The sequence below is a fragment of the Vigna umbellata genome, chromosome 6 (assembly GCF_029865625.1).
Source record: "Vigna umbellata cultivar VRB3 chromosome 6, Vumbellata_1.0, whole genome shotgun sequence".
Lineage (NCBI taxonomy): Eukaryota > Viridiplantae > Streptophyta > Magnoliopsida > Fabales > Fabaceae > Vigna > Vigna umbellata.
Genome location: NC_142170.1, coordinates 33,368,650 through 33,386,875, shown reverse-complemented (window position 1 = coordinate 33,386,875; position 18,226 = coordinate 33,368,650). Strand labels below are relative to the sequence as shown.

Genomic DNA, 18,226 nt, shown 5'->3' with positions numbered 1-18,226 from the left:
ATTCTTTTATTTATTTTAATATTTTATTATAATTTAATATATTTGAATATATTAAATCAAATTTATTATTATTTATTACAATTATTATTATTTTTATTATTTTTATTATTTTATTTTTATGTTTTTAATATAACTATTATTATTTAATAAAGTTGGAGGTGTTGGATGAAACAAGTCATAAGATTATCAATGTTCAATTACTTCAACCCAACTCAAATTGCTTTATGGCACTCCTAACGTTTACTTCAATCATTGTCATACTTAAAAAGTTTTTATGATACTCTTAACATTTACTTCAATCATAGTCATACTTAAAAAGTTTAGAAATGTGTTAATATGTTATTAGTATTGATTTTCTTACAAAAAGAATAATATGGAAAGGGCAAAAGAAACTTCATTAACTAATAATTGATAGATGAATGTTTGATCAACCAATATTAGAGATTGTATTTTTCAATAAAAATGAAAAAATATAAACATTATAAGCTTTTGTTTTATCAAAACTTTTTTTATAAAAATATTTCTCTTGTTTTTTAATTATGAAATATATTGCAACATTTTAATCAATATATAGTTGTGTCTTGTATTTTTCAATTTCGTATCCGTTTCAACTCCGTATTTGCGGTATAAAAATCTAACGAAACAAGTTGTATAGAGTGAAGAAAGTTTATGAAAACTAGTTTGAAAAGCTTCAACACAAATATTGCCCCAATCCAACATAGACCCAAGCAATCCAGAATTAAGATCAAAATTAATAATTGTCCCAATAATCTTCACCTTCAAGACTAAACTTCCCATTATTAATTTGGTTATTCAATAATACATTATACAATTACATTACATATAAACCTTAAATATTATAGCTGTTATATAACACGAATCAAAATTAATCCATTCATTTGTGAAGTCTAAAATTTAAACTAATGATATTTTCTAATTATTGACATTTCTTAAATTGCAATTTCATTCATAAAAAATAGAAAACAGAAATTTGGAAATCGATTATCGAGGATCGGATCCTGATTTTCTGAACATGAATCATCAAATGGCAGAATTTGTCTCGCCGAAACAGAATTCTGACCTAAAAAATGGTAATTATCATGATAATTAATTGGAAAAGTGTGGTATAGAGGTAATAAAAAGGAAAGTCTGCATTTTGGTCAAAAATTAGATTTTCTTTTACTTTATCTAAATGTTGACATCTATTTTACTGTCACTCCAATTAGCCGAATTCTTAATTCAGACCCCTTTTCATATTAATCTCCTACTGCATTCAAATTAACATATATATACCTGACCAAATCTATCATACGCAGTTCATAATCAAATCTACCACAAACAATTCATCACCAAATCTATAGAAACAATTCATCAGTAAATCTGCCATAAACAATTCACTAGGAAATAAAACAAAAACAAATTGTTTAGTCAATCTTTTTTCAGATAAAGATCCAGAATATACTTAACTTTTCATATATAATAAAACCAACATGGATAACCCTAAAAAAAATACAGCACGCAAGCTAAAAAAAATAAACAGTTAACCATGATAATGCTCGATCTACTCGGATCCTAACAATGTGTTATAATTTACCAACCAACACAAATACCTACCATTCCGAAGCAAAACAATTTCCTCTATAAATTAAACTGAATTCAAAATTATAATGCCAAAAACAGCAACAATCTAAACAAAAAAAAAATACACTGAAAATTCATCAAAATCATTCGAGAGGAACCTCAACGTCGCCATCGGAAATCTCTTGCTGCAGATCCTTGGGGTCTTTCCCGTCGACGGTGCACCCAACCGACACGCAAGTGCCGAGGATCTCTTTAATTGTTCCGCTGAGATCCTTCGCCATGGAGCGCGGCATCATCACCCTCGCGATCTCAATCACGTCATCGAGGGAGATGTTTCCGTTGTGCTTAATGTTCTTAGTCTTTTTCCTGTCTCTCTCGGGCTCTTTGAGCGATTTGATGACGAGCGCGGCGGCCGAGGGAACCACCGTCACCTTCGCCTGTCGGTTCTGAACGGTTAGCTTCACCGTCACGCGGAGGCCCTTCCAGTCCTTTGCGGTCTCCTTGGCTATGTCTTCACCGATCTTCTTCGGAGAAAGTCCCAAGGGACCGATCTTCGGGGCGAGGGAACTCGCCGCACCAACCTCACCACCGGTGACGCGAACGAACACGTCCACCACCTGCGAGGGATCGAACTTCGGTGGCATTGGACCGCTGGTTTCTTCGCTGGAGGGTGTGGACAAGGGTTTTGCGGATGAGTGTTTGAGACGGCGTCGGGAATATAACGTTGCTAACTAGGGTTTTGTTTTGTTGCTTAGGTTTATGGGCTTTCAGGATGCATATGGCTCCTTTACAACACACCTACTATTTCCAGCTCCCTTTTACTATCTACACTTTTCTTTTTCTTCAAATCATGTCCAACTCATACACATCTTTCTACGCTTTTGGAAGAAAAAAAAATCGTAAACACTTTTCCTTTTACAAAATATAATTCATTTTCCTGCTAGAACATTCTCTATAAAGTGTTTAAGAAAAAACAAAATTAAAATTCTGGTCTAAAGAATACTATCTAAAATGTAAATTTGAAACGAGTGTTTATCAAATAAATTTTAAAGATGCCATATTTTCAATCTGAATTTTTTTTTTTTACATATTTTTATTTTCTTTAACATTTTTAAAATATCCTTCTCATTGTTGTTAAAGTATTTATTCGGAATAAAATGCATAATAATTTTTTTTCATAAAGTTCTAGGACGAAATGTAAAATCTTATTTCACTTTACAAAATCCTATTATTCGATGCATGTTCTCAAAGTCTTTTTCATCTTCTACCGAATGGTGAGATGTCTGTATCTACAATGCTCAAGTTAATATTGTGGTAAAAATTCTATTTAAATATGGATTAATGCAAAAGTGAAGTTAAAGTATGATTAACATAATATTTATAGGAATGTTTTGTTGATCATGGGTCTCCATGTAAATGGGCCCATTGGCCTAGAGGTCCAATGACCAACTTACTTGTGGGAAATTAAACCTGTTTTTTGACTAAGTTATCCATCGAGAGAATGTCTTCGACAGATAGAAGCAGGTACCAGTAAGCGGTATCTTGATCCAAAGGATCAATGTAGTCTTAGAAAATATAGTATTTGGTACCTAGTATTAAGCACCCACTAGTGAACATTGAACTACCCTTCAGGAGTACAATCCTCAATATCCGGTAGAAAATCCATTTCTCACAAAGTATTTGATGGTCATCATGTTAGTTCTATTGACTATAAGTCATCTGGTATAAGGTACCCGTAAATAGTATCCTGTTAGTGTCTTAAGTAACTTATTTTAAAAACTATAGTTAATAAGGTCGAGGGGTCTTCAACCACACACAATACACATAATATTTAAAATGTGTGCATGACAGAAATTGTTGAGTTCTCAAGATGTAAACACTCCACCATGATGTGTATGTGTTAAGACAAGATCGTCTAAGAATCTTTTATTTTGAGGTTTAACAAAATCTTCTATCGAAATAAATGTTTATCAAAAAGATCATATATGATAACTCGTTAAATGTTATATGACTAAACATTATCCTAAATACTGTAGTAAACGAATTATCCTAAATCTTAACATTATCCGAGATAATGTTAATGAATCTATTTACGTCAAGTTTAATGTCGCCTTTCCCATTAATCACCATGTTCAAATTATTTTCCAACTTCACTAAATCTGAGAAGTTCTCATTAAGCTAAAAAAAAAAAGTTTTTTTCTGCATATATGATTACTACACCCAGAGTCAAGAAACAATGCGTGTGTCTTTTGTTGCTCCTTTGCTTCGATAAGAAACCATCAACATGTGTTCTGCAAAATTTGTCACCCCTTTCTTACATTTCTACTGAAAATGCCCGAGTCTGTAACAATTATAACATTCCATTGTTGCTTTATTAACACATTGCTTGCTTCATCCATGACCTCTACCTCCAAAGTTTCCACGCTCTTTTCCACATCTAGTAGAACCATCATATTGGTTTCCATGAATCACCTTTAGACGTTTTTTTTTCATGGATAGTATTACTCATGTTATTCATACATAAGAAAACTACTTTAGAGCTCATCAATCAATAACATACTCATATCTTTGGATTCTTCAATTGAACACATAACATAATTGAACTTTAATGTCCTTGACGTTAAAATCTTTTCCACCACAACAACTAAATAAGAGAGAAAGAATTTGTAAAAAGGGAATTAATGCCAGTAAACTTCTAACTCGAAAAAACTATTTTAAAGGAAAAAAATCCTTAATAAAACGAAATTTTATTTTAAGAAATTTTATTATAACTCCTAACAGTAATATATATATATATATATATATATATATATATATATATATATATATATATATATATATATATATATAACATAGTTGAATGAAAAGGAAAATGTATGTAGAAAAAAAATGGCATGGATTATAGTTATATTCACCATATCAAACGAGTTTAACTTTCACCTCTATATTTCCTAAAATTATAATTTTACCTCATTGAAATGACGATGCATTTTAGAAAAAGGTGAAGTGATGATGGATTTTGTAATTCAGAACGGTGAAAATATAATTTCACAATGCATTTTTTTTCTTAAAAGTTTCATTTAAAATTATTTTAATTGTGTTTATCTTATATAATTCCATAATTTTTTTATAATTTTTTAACTAAATTTAGAGAGGTGTTTGACCGATTTCGAAATTGATCATTTGAAACGTGTTTTATATTTTTTTGGATTATGAAGTTTCAAATACTTCATTCCTTGTCATTTGGAAGGGTATTTTCGTTGATAAAAACTACTAATGGGTTACGGGAAGAATAAGAAAGGGTGTAAAAAGATAAAGCCTAGTTTTGTAACTTTTTTGTTTGTTTGTAGTTCTCCTTTTGTTAGTACACTTCGTTTATTTTTTAGATTAACAGTTCACCAATAAAATATTATTTATCTATTTTTTTAAATAATTCTTGTTTTCTTTTCTTATAAACGCTATTATTTCTCTCTACTTTTCATTTTTTTTCAAGTTCGTATTTCCGTTTCGTTTAAATTTCCTCAATTTTCTTGGACTCCTTTATTGCTTTTGAAAATATTTGTAATTCTTGTGGACTCTATTTAGAAATATAGTTCTTTTTCGTTTCAATTCATTTAGACATAAAAACTCCTTTTGTTCTTTAATAAATGATGTCATTTTAAGTTTAAATCTTTTAACAATATGAAAAAGAAAGCCAGAAAAATAAAGTTGTTAGGAAACACGTTTAAAAGTATAAAAAAATAGTTTTGTTTATATAAAAATTCTTATAGAAAATAATTGTCAAAAAATATAATATATTTTATTGAAAATTCAACTTTAATTATAAATATAACTAAATTATGATATTGATGTAAAATTTTGTGAAATTAAATTAAAAATTTAACTCACTTTTCAAGATAATATTAAAAATTAATTTGTGAGTGAAATTTTAACACTACAAAAATTTAGATTTTTACCAAAGGTTATTTTTTTCGTTTTCGTCGGTTTTAACTCCTAGAAAATACATTATCTGCGGTTAGAAAAATTGTTGGAAAAAGTTGTGTCGCTAAGTAATTACTGGTGTTTTTTTGAGAAACCGTTTCAATTTCCAAGGGTTTCGAGAAAATTTTCGGAATTAGCGAGAGTTTTGCAGAACCGTCAGAATTAGGAAGGCTTTTGCTAGAACCGCCAGAACTAACCGGGGTTTGATAAAACTGCCGGTAGAAACTAACCGGGGTTTGTTAAAATCACCTATACTAAAGGAGGTTTCTAAAACCGCTCCTATTTATAGGGTTTACCTAACCGGGATTCTAAAACCGCTAGAAATGTGTGCAATTTTTTTTTAAATTTTTGATTTCAATAAAATGAGATTATGATAAAATTAGTTTTATTAACCAAAGAGACAATGAAATAATATAAAGTAAAACTAAATATTATATATAAAATAAACTACATTGTTCGACATATTAATATGTTCATATATTAAAAAAAAAGATGTTCAATACTAAATTAAAATACTAAAAATATGACTAAGATGTTCATTACATTACTAAAAAAGAAACAATGTCTAATTTTGTTCTTCTTTGTTACTTTCATTGTTTGGCATGCTCGTTTGATCAGATACCTACAATAACATAATAGTTAGTCGGTAATATATTTAATAAAAAGAATCATACAATTGAATTTAGCAATTATTACTAGTGATGGTTGAAACATGGCAAACATTGAAGGCAATGGACCTTGATAATTTTGCAACAAAAGTTTTATCATTGCCTTCATTTCATTGCTTGTGATGTCAATGAAAAGTAAAAAAAAAATGAATTAAATATTAATAAAATATATAATTGATTTGAATATTGGAATTGACTGCAAACTTTGCCTTCAAAACATATTTTAATCAAAATTAACAACAATTACCCAATAAATCAATTGTGAATGCCTTCTTTGTAATTGTATTATGAATTTACATTACTTACTTGAATGATATTTTGAATTATGTCTTCTCTGTAATCTTTAGGAATCTTCTTCATGGTAGAATAACAAAAAGGGAATGCCTTGAAGTTTCGAACAATACTCCCCAAGAACCAATTCAATAATGTGTCACCATCTCTAATTGGTTGATACCCATCATTCCAATATACAATAATCTTTTCACTTTGAGGAAAAATTTCAAACATCATTTGTTTTTAAGTGTTTGGTAGTCATCTTACTTTGGTCATCTGTGAAGAAATAAAATTTGTGTCAAATACCCTTGTGTCATACAACTTTAGTAGTAAATATTCATATAAGTAATGGAAGCATTAATATTTTGAACTTGTGTCTTACCAATGACATCAACCAACCATGCTCCCTTGTGTGTTGGTGGCCTTTCTTGTTCAACTTCCAACAAAGTATCCTGATTTTCATCTTGTTCATGTTCATCTTGTACATGAGAATTTCCTCACACTTGAGATGGTGTGTTAATGGAAATCTATGAATTTCAGAATACTCCAACCCATGTATGAAATTTTGTTAGAAATAATAACCTGGAAAACAAAGTTGAAGTGTCAAATTACAAAGTCCATATTGTTAAGACTCCTGCAAGTGTACCAAATCGTATCAAGTAATATAAAATGGTAAGACCAAGAATGGTATCCCAAAGGAGTCACGGCCTAAACAGTTATGTGATTTTCTTGATTAAATAGGACTTGAAAATAAACACTTTTGGGTTTAGAATACAAATACTGAAAAGTAAATATGCATGCAATTTGACCAATTGGACAAAAGTGCAAAGAGGAACGGTTTTGATATTATGAGATGATTATATTGTTGGGGTTAGATTTCACCTAGTTTACTGTCATGTATATACAAATTCTACTTCTTCATTAATGTCAATGTCACTCTCTAAAACACTTAAAACCCGATTCCTCGGTGAATAAAGTCTATCCTTAACTTGTATTCCAAATAATTAATTTTGAAGAACAAAAGCTTAAGACAACCAAAATTCATATTCCCCATTCCTGAGCAATACTACTTCTGCGAATAATTCTACAGATCATGAATTGTAAAATACCTTCCAGTACTAATGCAAATCATACATCATGCTAAATAATGAGTTAAACGAAACAAGCATTACGTAAAGAAGAATTATCCTAACAATTAATGAAAGAAGCATATATACTAAAGAATCAATTCAATACATGAGAGTTTACAAAGGTTACATCATCCCCAACAACAAATGGAGTTTAGTTCACCATTAACATGGTGAAACTAGATGAACAATGGAGAAAGAGTGAAAGATAAAACCCTATAAATTGAAGATAGGAGCTTCCGTATCCAATTCCGCCTTCAAGGGAGCAAAGAGTGTGTTTCTGAGCCTACTTCGTCCAAGGATATGAACCCTAGGACGTCCAAGTCCTTAAATAGAACATCAAAATAATAGAAAACGGGTTCAAGCCCATAAGAGTTGCGCTCAACGCCCCACTTATGGCGCTCAACGGTGTGCGGGTCACAAGTTACGCTCAGGGTCAGCTCAGAAGGCAAGCAAGTGTGGTGCGTCTCGTCACAGTTGCGTTTAGAGCCCTTGAAAAGGGCGCCCGGGCGCGATCCAGAAGCATCCTGCGTTGAAGGCTCTAGAAATGGGTAGCCAAGCGTGAGACATTGTACTTTGGCGCTAAGGGCCCCCAAAGTGGCGCTCAGCGCTGTTGCGATCTCCCTTCTCTGATGCTTTTCCATCTTTTCCTAAGTTCCAACTCCTTACTACTTTCAAATCTTCTTCCAAATCATCTCAATTCCTGTTGAAAACACTGAAACCTAGCACAAAGCCATCAAATTCACCTTCAGCTCTCTTAATCATCAAAACAATGATTCCAAGCTAGTTGCTAAGTCAAAAGGGGTGTTTTTAGTATCAAAATTAAGTATCAAATAACGGTAAATTCAACCGTTATCACAACCTCAAACTTAGAAATTTGCTTGTCCTCAAGCAAACAAAATGTAACTTAGCTTTAAACCAATCCATACAATGGTTTCAACACATTTCACAACCTTTTCTTTCAAGACAAGTAATTGCTCAAATCAGCTTATCACAAAGAATATCAGTCAAGATGAATACATGCCTTGATTCAATTAAGCTCATTGTTGTGCTCATATAATCACAAAGTATAGTGGTTTTTATGCTTCTTGTGCTTGCTGGTTTTGATGCACAAGTTGGGCTGAGGGGTTTAATTGCCCTCAATGGTGATAAGAATAATCTTAGGGTGTTGTTTGTGGTTTACTAATGCTTAATGATGTTTCTTGTGGTTTTGTGAATTGTGTTTGATGTAGGGATGACCTCCTCATCGGGAAAGAGGGTCAAGACTTTGGGATCAAAGAAGAAGGATAAGAAACCAGACCGCTCTTACTCCAACAAGTTCCTTTCCCGCAAGCATGAGCGCCACTTTAATGTTGTCCAAGATAGGAGGCTATTAATGGAAAGGAAGGCTGGACTGATACCTAATTTTTCTCCACGATTTGGAGAGCAATTGGAGAATAGGAACTCGGGTAGCTAGCCACTTATCCTGCACCAGCTAACATAGTAGTGGTGAAAGAATTCTACACCAACGCAAGGAGGTTGGGTGGTCATCCCGTTGAGGATTATTTGAGCTATGTTAGAGGACACGCCATTCAGTATGACCCTGATTTCATTAACAGATTTTAATATACTGAATGGGCTGGTGAGCAGTGTCAGTTTGCTCTAAATATGGAAGAAGGAGCAGACTTTGGTGATGTGGAAAATGTGCTATGTGTGCCTAGAGGGCACTTTCAGAGAAACAGGAATGGTGTAGTTGTGAACATCAGGAGAGCTGATATGACTTTTCTAGCAAAGTATTGGATGTCATTTTCTCATGCCAACATCCAGTCGTGGTCACATGTCCCGTATATTACTGTTAGTAGGGCGCTTCTTTTGTACTGTGTGCTCAGAGGGATGAGCATTAACATTGGCCAGGTCATTACCAATGAGATAGAGGTGCGTGCCAACACTATGAACAACAAAGCACCCTTGGGGAATCCCTCTTTGATTACACACCTATGTGAGCTAGCTGGAGTGAATATCTTTGCACCACCATTTCAGAGGCCTAGGAAAGCTATTGACGAGGCCTATTACAAACAGTATTGTGGAGGTCATGAGGCAGCTCAACCAGTACCACCACTAGCCAAAAGTTGGATTCAGAAAAAGAAGAAAAAGTGCACAAAAGAAGAGCCGCAAGTACCGCTCAACGCCACTTTTACCGCTGAGTGGCACTTTGAAGTCTCGCAGTCAACGCTGAGGGACAAAATTGCAGCTGAGCATCAAATAGAAGAACCGCACTTACCGCTAAGCGGTAATTACCGTTGAGCGCCATTTTATTGGGCCTTGGGCCAATTTTCTGTAATTTTTAGGAAGCTATATAAGGTTTTGGCCGAGTTAGGGTTAGTATCTTTGGCCAGAACGAAGCAAAATCAAACTTTCTTCACCCCTTGGAGGAGGATTTTGGATGCTCAAGCTCCACTCTTCAACTTCTAGGGTTCTATCTTTCATTCTTTCATTATTTTTCATCTAGTTTCACCATGTCTATGGTGAACTAAACCTTCATTGTTGTTGGTTTCTAAACCTTTCTTTTTAATCTTTTGTTTTGTTATTTGTTTTCTTTTTAATCAATTGTTTTGTTGTTGTACTTTGCTTGAGTGAATTAAACTGCTTTGATTCAAATGTGTTGTGTTTTATGATAAGTATTGCTTTGTGATATTCTAGTGAATTGATTGAGGTTGAGATGATGCATGATGTGTTGATATACGGGCGATAGTTGAAAAAGTATGAAATAGGTGCTTGAGGTAAAATTTGATTAAGATACTGAGCAGGATGTTTTCCTGAATTCTGGGACTTGAGAGTTTACCTGTGTGAGTTTTGGGCTTCAGAGTTGTTATGAATAATTCCTATTACTTTGGAAGCATGAATGATTTTGTCCAAATTTTCTGTGATTGAACTACTTGCTTGCAGGTTTCATATGATCAAGGGCATCTTTTGAATGCAAATGCAAATGCATATGCTCATATGGATTTTCATTTACTAATCCATTGAATTGATTGCTCTAAACCAAGTGAATAAGAGCAGGCTTCATCTCCATGTTGGTAGCATTTACCCTTGGCCTGAATATACTGTTACAATACAAAGGACCAGTGACTGTTGCATAATCCTCCAGAGTTCGTCTCACTAGACCCATATTCTGATTGCCAACCATGTGTTCTGTTTCCTGATCTGTAAAGAGAGGTTAGAATTTTTCCTTGCTTCTAGTGCGAATTGTATCCTGCATGCACAAGAAAACAAACCCTAGAAAGCAATTGTTAGCATAACACAAAAACAAAAACAAAATAAAAATAAAAATTAATAAAAAGATAAAAAGATAAAAAGATGAAAAGATAAAAGATAACAAGATGAAAAGCTAAAAAGATAAAAAGATAAAAAAATAAAATTAAGTCAAAGCTAATCAATAATCACACAAATAGAATACTTAAACCACGAGTCCCTTTATGACTTAGAAACTAGCTTAAAATTGTGCTTTTGCTTAAGTTATGGAAATAAGAGTACTTGGTTTTCATAGTTTTGGCAGGAATTTAGAGGAATTGGATGAAAGAAGTTGAAGTAGCAAGGAGTTGGACTCAAGAAAGGAAGGAAAATTGCAACAAAAGAAGAATCGCAGCCACCACTCAGTGCCATTTCACCACTGAGCGCCAAGCTTACTGATTGAGTTCTCTGTCTGACGCTTAAGCGCCATCGTTGAGGGCTAATTCAAGTATCACAGTCACCGCTGAGTGCCATTTCACCGCTGAGCGCCAGAGTCTGCTTTTGAGTACACTGTCTCACGCGTGAGCGTCGTCGCTGAGCGTCATTTTGAGTATCGCACTTAACGCAGAGTGCAATTCCTACCGCTGAGCGTTGTTTACTTGGGCTTGGGCCAATTTTCTGTATTTTTAATAAACTATAGAAGGGTTTAGTCGACCTAGGGTTCATATCTTTGGACAGAAAGAGGAAAAATTACACTCCTTTCACCCCTCAGAGGCGGATTTTGGATGCGGAAGCTCCGATCTTCAACTTTTAGGGTTCTATCTTTCATTCTTTTCATTATTTTCATCTAGTTTCACCATGTCTGTGGTGAATTAAACCTCCATTGTTGTTGGGGAAACGATGTAATCCTTTGAAACTCTCATGTATTGAGTTGAATCTTTATTATATATGCTTTACTTCATTAATTGTTAGGGTTTTTCCTCTATACGCTAGGCATACTTTGTTTAACTCATTCAATTGCATGATTATTGATTTTGTCACTATGGACACATATGAGAAAATCTAGAACTGGGGAAATTCTCCTGGAAGCAATATTACCTAGACTTAGGAATAGGAGGATCGATTGCCTTTAAGCTTATGTGCGAATGTAATGCATGATTAATTGCTAGGGAGACAAGACATTTTGAACTAATAATGAGGGTTAGGCTTTCTTCACTGAGACATCGGGTTTAAGGTAAATTAGAAAGTGGCATTAACCTTAATGAAGAAAGATGAACTCATAAATACATAAGAGTGGATAGGATAAGTCGGAAACCCCAACAACATAATTATTCCATATTTTACATCAATCACTTTTGCATCTTTCAATCCAATTGATCAAATTGCATGCATATCTGTTTAGGCCTTGAGTGTCTTGGGAAACGATACTTGGTCTTACCAATTATTATTACTTGATACGATTCGGTACACTTGTCGATGTGTTAACAAACGACACCAAAAACTTGTTAAGACTCCGGTAAGTGTACCGAATCGTATCAAAATAATATAAAATGGTAAGACCAAGTATTGTATCCTAAAGGACTCACGGCCTAAACAATTATGTGATTTCTTAATTAAATAGGACTTGAAAATAAACTCTTTTGGATTTAGAATGCAAATACTGAAAAGTAAATATGCATGCAATTTAATCAATTGGACAAAAGTGCAAAGATGAACGATTTTGATATTATGAGATGATTGTATTGTTGGAGTTAGATTTCACCTAGTTTACTCTCATGTATATACGAATTCTACTTCATTAATGTCAACGTCACTCTCTAAAACACTTAAAACCCGATTCCTCAATGAATAAAGTATATCCTTAACTTGTATTCCAAATAGTTAATTCTAAAGAACAAAAGCTTAAGACAACCAGAATTCATATTCCCCATTCCTGAGCAATACTACTTTTGGGAATAATTCTCCAGATAATGAATTGTAAAATACCTTCCGGTACTAATGCAAATCATACATCATGCTAAATAATGAGTTAAACAAAGCAAGCATTACGTAAAGAAGAATTATCCTAACAATTAATGAAAGAAGCATATATATTAAAGAATCAATTCAATACATGAGAGTTTACAAAGGTTACATCATCCCAAACAACAAATAGAGTTTAGTTCACCATTAACATGGTGAAACTCGATGAACAATGGAGAAAGAATGAAAGATAAAACCCTAGAAATTGAAGATAAGAGCTTCCGCATCCAATTCCGCCTTCAAGGGAGCAAGGAGTGTGTTTATGAGCCTATTTCGTCCAAAGATATGAACCCTAGGACGTCTGAATCCTTAAATAGAACATCAAAGTAATAGAAAACGGCTCCAAGCCCATAAGAGTTGCGCTCAGCACCCCACTTATGGCGCTCAGCGGAGTGCGGGTCACAAGTTACGCTTAGGATCAACTCAAAAGGCAAGCAAGCATGGTGCGTCTCGTCAAAGTTGCGCTTAGCGCCCCTGAAAAGGGCGCCCAGGCGCGAGCCAGAAGCATCCTACGTTGAGGGCTCCAGAAAAGGGCAGCCAAGCGTGAGACAATATACTTTGGCGTTGAGGGCCCCCAAAGTGGCGCGTAGCGCTGTTGCGATCTCCCTTTTTTGATGCTTTTCCATCTTTTCATGAGTTCAACCTCCTTACTACTTTCAAATCTTCTTCCAAATCATCTCAATTCTTGTTGAAAACACTAAAATATAGTAGAAAGCCATCAAATTCACCTTCAAGTCTCTTATTCATCAAAATAATGATTCCAAGCTAGTTTCTAAGTCAAAAAGGGTGTTTTGAGTATCAAAATTAAGTATCAAATAACGGTAAATTCAACCGTTATCACATAACATATCATATACTTGATTGACTTTTGGAAGCAAATGATGATGAACTAGCATGAAATTGTGGAATAGAGGAGGGAGATGGAGCAGCTTCTAGAAGCTTTGTTTGATTTCGTTGCTCATAACGGACCAAATTCGCATGCTCTGAAAACTTGATTCGCAGCAATGAAAATTCCTAATGGTACAACAATGAAGGATGTGGGGCTTAAAGTTTTCACAAAGCAATTGTCTGAGTGATTCTAATAAGCAACCAAAATAAAAGTAAAAAATAAAAAAGAAAATATAAATCTTTGACCTTCCTTAAGAAAGACCAGGAATCTCATAGGTAGAAGAATGTAAGGAAACTTAGTACATAAGCTTACAAGGCTTTTGTGTCGAAAATTAGTTTATTGCCTAATATGGGATTAGGATTATAAAACATGTTTCTCCATAAGAAAACCAGGAATCCCAAATCAACAATCTCTCATTTGCTCAACCATCTCACTATAACAAGTCAAAGTTACAAAGTGTCAACCTAGTGCACTTCATTGCAATTATTATATTATTTCTAGGTCTATTGTTATAAAAACTCACATGCTTCTTACACCAAAGAGGTAAAGAGAAGTATTTATGATCATAAAGCCTCAAATACACCACATCACATCATAAAACATCTCTTACTAGTAGCAGGTCTAACAAGAATGGTGAAATTTTGAGGTTAGCTGTTTATTTCCAAATCTGGAACCGATTTTAGGCAGATTTAATACTCTTATTTTTAGGATAAAATCTTTTAAATATTGAATAGTTCCTTAAGAACAATCTCAGTCAATTTTCATTTACTCTGCCAAATGCATATAAACATTTACAAACACTTCATACTTTCATATCCGTCTTTCACCTAATTATTAGACTAATGTGCTACATTGCTTCTATAGAATGCCAAAAACATTTATTCTTATATTGAGAATCTAACCACATTTATGATAGTTTCAAAGTGTAAAATGTAACTTCTATAACAATACTTGTCCAATTTAATTGGCCAGTATAAACCAAGCTGCCACTAGAGTATCCATAACCATCTCAAAATAAACAATAGAAACTGTTAAATAATGTTAGAATTGATGAGCTTTGTTTCTCAACACCAAGGGGAGGGGGGGGGGGGGGGTAAAATGGTGTTTTATAAAAATGTGCACTTTTGAAATCTTTTTCGCAAATGATATTGTTTTTGAAAACTTTCTTGTGTCGTAAGCAATGTGCGTGCAATGTAACAGTATGCACAAATTTTAACTCATTGCCAAGTATACCAAATCGTATCAAGTAATATAAAATGGTAAGACCAAGTATCGTTTCCGAAGAGACTCGTGTTTACTAAACAATCATGTAATACCTTAACCAATTAAGACTAAAGAGTGATTTCAATGATTATGGGTAAAATGCAATAAAAGTAAACCTAATAACTTGAATGTCAAATTTGATCAATTGAGGCTAAACACAAGAGTGAATGGATGATGTTGATAATGTTGTTGGGATTTAGATTTCACCGTCCTTACTTTCATGCATAAAAGAATTCATCTTCTTCATTTAATTGTTAATGTCACTCTCTAAATTACTTAGAACCCAATTTCTCGGCGTAAAAAGCCTATGCTTAATTATTAGACCACAATGTCTTGCATCCCTAATAATCAATTCTACATTACGAAAAGAAGCTTAAGACAACCAAACGTTCTATCCCTATGTCTAGGCAATAGTCCCTTGGGGTGAAATTCTCCAAATCCTGGTTCCTAGGTATTTCCCAATAATAAAGAAAGCCATACATGATGCTATGAGTGATTAAAACATAACACACATTGAGTAAAGGAGAAAATCACTAACAATTAATGAAAGAAGCATACAATATTTAAAACATGTTCAAATACATGAAAGTTTAGAGGTTACATCTTCCCCAACAACAAATGAGTTTAGTTCTCCATTGTCATGGAGAAAATTGGTGTACAATGATGGAAGAATGAGATAAAAACCCTAGAAAGAGAAGAGGATAGCTCCCGCATGCCAAATCTTCCTCCAAAGGGTCGAAAAGTGTGTTTCTGAGCTTCAACCGTCAAAAGATACCACCCCTAATGTGTAAAAGCGTTTAAATAGATCAAAATTGGATCACGGGCCAACGTCACTGGCGCTCAGCGTCCTAAGTGGGGGCCACCAAGCGCAACTGCGAAGAGACTGGCCCTCAGCACCCTAGCTGAGGGTGATAACGATTGATTTCACCGTTATTTGGTATTAAATTTTGATAATAAATGAATCCTTTTTAACTTAGGAACTTGCTTGTTCTCTTGTTTTTTGCTTATTTTGGTGAATAAGAGAGTCAAGGTTATACTTGAAGATTTTATCACTAAATTCCCTTGATTTTGTAGAAAACTGGGATAAATTGGAAGAGGAGTTAAATGTCAAGAAGTTGGAACTCAGAAAGGACAGAAAGAGCACTAGAAGAGAAGGCTGCTAAAGGTCGCAGGACGTTTGGGCGCCCTTTTCTAGGGCCCTCAGCGCAGGAGTCAAGTAACGTTTCACACTTGGGCGCCCTTCCTGGGGTGCTGAGCGCCATCCTCTCGCAAGCTCGCCTGACACCCTAAGTAGGGGCGCTGAGCAGTGTCAACTTTGGCCCATGAACCAATTCAACCCTATTTAAGGATTTGATCGACCTAGAGGCAGAAGTGGATGCAAAAGCTCTCCTATTCAGTTTTTAGGGTTTATCTTTCATTCTCATTCCATTGTTCATCTAGTTTCCCCATGAGAAGCGGGAACTAAATTCAATTTGTTGTTGGGGGATGATGTAACCTCGTGAACTCTCATGTAATGGAATTGGTTTTAATTATATATGCTTCTTTCATCAATTGTTAGGGATTTTCTCCTTTGCTCTATGCTTGTTATGTTTTGATCGTTCATGGCATGATTTTATGGTCTTCTTTGTTATTGGAAAATACCTAGAAACCATGATCTAGAGAATCTCTCCCAAGAGCAATATTGCCTAGGGATGAGGATAGGAGGATTGGTCATCTTAAGCTTCTAATCGTAATGCAAAATTAATTATAAGGGATGGGATTGTGGTATAGTAATTAAGGATAGCCTTTCTTCGCCAAGGGATCGGGTTTTAAGTACTTTAGAAAGTGACGTTAACAATTGAATGAAGAAGATGAATTCTTATATGCATGAGAGTAAACTAGGTGAAATCTAAACCCGAACAACATACTCATCTCATAATTACAAAACCATTCATTCACCTTTGTGTTTTTCTTAAATTGATCAATTTGTATTCATATTTACTTTCTTGTTTTTCATTCAAAAACCCTAAAATTGTTCTTCAAAGTCTTAATTAGTTAAGTAATTACATGACTGTCTAGTGTCGTGAGTCTTTTGTGAAACAATACTTGGTCTTACCATTTTATATTACTTGATATGATTCGGTACACTTGCCGACATCTTAACAGAGGGCAACCAGGCGTCTTGCAGTGTAGCTGACTGGCGCTCAGCGCCCCTAAAGAGGGCGCCCAGGCGTGCTTACGAGATGAGTGGCACCCAGCGCCCCAAATGGGGGCAAGTAGATGCCCTTGAGAGACTTCCAACGCTGAGGGCCCCTAAAGAGGGCAACAACGCGTGGTTGCGTGACAACCAACGCCAGGGCCCCCAGAAAAAGGCACCTAGGCGCCCTACGCCTTCTTCAGCCTTCTTTCCTAGTGGTTTTGCAGTCCATCCTGGGTTCCAACTCCTTGATACTTTTTCTCCTCTTCCAAAACATACCAATAACCTACAAAATTGAGGGAATTAATGATAAAAATCCTTAAGTATAACGTATGTTCACTTATTCACGAAGTTAAACTAAAACAAGAGTTTAAGCAAGCTTCAAAGTCAAAAAAGGTTAATTTAGTATCAAAATTGCATCACAGATAATGGTAATTTCAACCGTTATCACAATCCCAAACTTGAAACTTTGCTTGTCCTCAAGTAAACTGTAACCTGGCTTAAACAAAATAGCCATACTACAATGGTTTAGCACACAAAAAACATTGTCTTCTAAGACAAGTAAATCACTCATGTCTGCCCATCATAGAAAGATCAGTCAAAATTAGCCAATCAAACTTTAACTATGGTGCTCACCTAACAAAGAATACACAACAGATGCAAAACCCTTATGAGTGGTCAATAACCAAAGAAAAATGTTAACCTATAGTGCATGAAACCATTCCTCACCAAAGAAAGTGTTTCACTCAAGCTCAAAGGTGTATAGTGAGGTGTCTCTTCACTCTACCATCACAATGTAACACAATTCAACTTTGCCTTTCATTTAACATCATCAAACACATTCACAAACAAGTTATCATCACAAGGACTTTTTGAGGCTTGTATTGTGGCTGGGCTAAGAAGAAAACTAGTTTTTCTAGACAACAAAGTTCTTTGAGTTAAGAGAGTGAACAATTTACTTCCTAAGTTAACATTAATCTTTCTTTCTACTTTTCACTTGAGAAACCACTTCTCAACCTCGTCCCAACTTTTATTC

General features: G+C 34.4%; 1 pseudogene; it reads right to left on the bottom strand.

Moving 5' to 3' along the window:
• Positions 1-1,450: 1,450 nt before the first annotated feature.
• Positions 1,451-2,311, bottom strand: LOC124835121 (large ribosomal subunit protein uL11 pseudogene; annotated as a pseudogene).
• Positions 2,312-18,226: the final 15,915 nt, after the last annotated feature.